Source organism: Pongo abelii, chromosome 5 (genome assembly GCF_028885655.2).
Source record: "Pongo abelii isolate AG06213 chromosome 5, NHGRI_mPonAbe1-v2.0_pri, whole genome shotgun sequence".
Taxonomy (NCBI): Eukaryota; Metazoa; Chordata; class Mammalia; order Primates; family Hominidae; genus Pongo; species Pongo abelii.
This window is the reverse complement of record NC_071990.2, coordinates 14,085,354-14,088,015: the sequence shown is the minus strand read 5'-3', so window position 1 is coordinate 14,088,015 and position 2,662 is coordinate 14,085,354. Positions and strand designations below refer to the sequence as shown.

The 2,662-nt window shown below is 39.0% G+C and overlaps 1 non-coding gene across 1 annotated transcript; it reads right to left on the bottom strand.

Moving 5' to 3' along the window:
* Positions 1–2,167: 2,167 nt before the first annotated feature.
* LOC112134034 (U7 small nuclear RNA) lies at positions 2,168–2,232 on the bottom strand. Its single transcript, XR_002915618.2, has one exon. It is a non-coding gene; the product is annotated as a U7 small nuclear RNA (small nuclear RNA).
* Between the last annotated feature and the right edge of the window lie 430 nt (positions 2,233–2,662).

The following is a 2,662-nucleotide window of genomic DNA, read 5'->3' as shown; positions in this document are numbered from 1 at the left end:
GGCACATCACATGTCCAGAGCAGGAACAAGAGGGGCAGTGGGGGCGGGAGGTGCTGCACACTTTTAGACAACCAGATCTCATGAGAACTCTATCACCAGAACAGCATCAAAAAGGGAAATCTGCTCCCATGAGCCAATCACCTCCCACCAGGCCCCATCTCAACACTGGGGATCACAATATGACATGAGATTTGGATGAGGACACAAATCCAAACCATATCAGGTAGATTGAAGAGCTCAAATTATGTCACTAAAATAAAAGAAAATCTCTTGGTCTTGCTTTCTCTTGTGTTGACTTTATTCTCAATAAACTTTTTACACTTGAACTATGTCTGAGATGGTCACTAGAGAGTATAGTTTACCTTCCATATTCAGCTTAGTAAACCCAGTGTGAAAAATTCCTTTTCCTAAAGTATTCCAGAAAGAGTTCTGGGGTCTCCTTCTGGCTCAACAAAGCACATAATTATTTTCCAATCACAAAGAGCAAGGGTGTGAAGTGCTATCATTGAGCCTCCTCATCCCCAGAGGGGGGAAAGATGATTCCCCAAAGGAAAGTCAGAGGAAGAGGAAAGAATGCTGAGCAGCCAAGAATGACAGATATCTATGATGCTGGCCTGCAGCTCTCGACTTGGCTTTGGCAAAGGAAGAGTACAGCTTTATTTTTAAATACATATACACAAAATATATACACATAAAAATAATATAAATATATACATAACATATGTGTGCATGCAAATGTGATATATATTATATATATAATATATATGATATATACAAAATATATATATATATTTTATAGCAAATTCTATCAGCTACCTGAAAAGTGAGCTCCACAAAGGCAGGGAATATTTTTTTATCTGTTTTGTTCGCTGTTGCATCACCATTACTTATAACAGTGCCTGGCACATAGTGGGTTCCCCCAAAATAGCTGATGAATAAATGAGTATGGAAATCCATACTTATGGAGAGGAAAGCTCAGGGCACAGTGTGTGAGTGAAGACTGAGTATATACCATAGGCTGCCCCACCAGACGGATGGTATTACTGGTGCTCTTCTAACATCAGCCCATTACTAGTGATGGATTTAAAGTCTCCAGGCAGTGATAAAGACTGTGTACCCCAAATACATGGCTTCTTTGACTTATCTTGCTAATAATTTCACCTTCAGGGAGTAATAGAAGTTGTATCCCTTAGAATTGTCTCTCACCAACCAGTGAGAACCATTTAGAATTGAATGTGAAAGAGATAAAAACCTTTGGATGAAAGTGGCCAGGCCAGTCATGGTGGCTCACACCTGTAATCCCAGCACTTTGGGAGGCTGAGTTGGGAGGATTGCTTGAGCCCAGGAGTTGGAGACAAGCCTAGACAACATCATGAGACCCTGTTTCTACAAAAAGTTAGCCAGGGATGGTGGCAAGCACCTGTGGTTCCAGCTACTTGAGGGGCTGAAGTGGGAGGATCACTTGAGCCCTGGCGACTGAGGGTGCAATGAGCCAAGGTTGCACCACTGCACTCCAGCTTGGGGGACAGAGCAAGACCCTTTCAGAAAGAAGAAAGAAGGAGAGAGAGAGGGAGAGAGAGAGAAGGAAGGAAGGTAGGAAGGAAGGAAGGAAGGAAGGAAGGAAGGAAGGAAGGAAGGAAGGAGCCATAGGATCCAAGCTTTAAAGGTATTGGTAAACATGTACCTCAGATGTGCATTTCTAAAAATGCAGACGTAGTGATTCAAAATTTCATATTGGCCAATAAACAAGATTTATTTCAGAAAATGTGAATAAGAAGAACAATGAATGGGGAATATATATACCAGATATTAAAATACAGCAGTCCCTCCGTGTCCATGGGGGATTGGTTCCAGGACTCCCATGGATATTAAAATCCACAGATGCTCAGGTCCTGATATAAAACGGTGCCATATTTACATATAACCTATGTACATCCTCCCATATACTTTAAATCATCTCTAGCTTACTTATAATACTAATACAATGTAAATGTTATGTAATTAGTTGTTATATTATATTGTTTTTTAAATTTGTATATTTTTCATCATTGTATTGTTATTTTTATTGTGTTTTTTTCCTGAATGTTTTCAATTTGAGGTTGGTTGAATCTGCAGATGCAGAATCTGTGGATACAGAGGGCCCACCATATATACTCTTTTTGAGGGGCAAGGATGGTATACAGTGAAAACTGGAAACCCTGTTAGATAAATTCTAAAAGAGCTGCCACACTCAACTCTATATTCTACAACAGCAGTAACTAAACAGTATGGTACTGCCTCAGAACAGACACATCTATGGAACAAAATAAAGAATCCAGAAATAAACTGAAACACATCTGGGAATGAAATACATTATATAGATGCCATCCCAATTGAGTAAAGAGAAAGTGGATTATGTGATCGGTGGTGCTGGATCAACACAGAAGAAGCCATCTTGAAAAAATAAAGTTGGATCCATGCCTCATACCTTACACCTGGATAAATTCCAAATGTAAGAAATCAAAACCCCAAAGTAGTAGAAGAAAGCATGAGAGGATATTTAATAAGTTGAGATGGGAACAACTTATCCAACATAAGATTCAGACATTATAAAAGAATAGGTTAATAAAATTCTATCACGAAAACATAAAATGAAAATTCTCTATGCAATAAACATTACAAG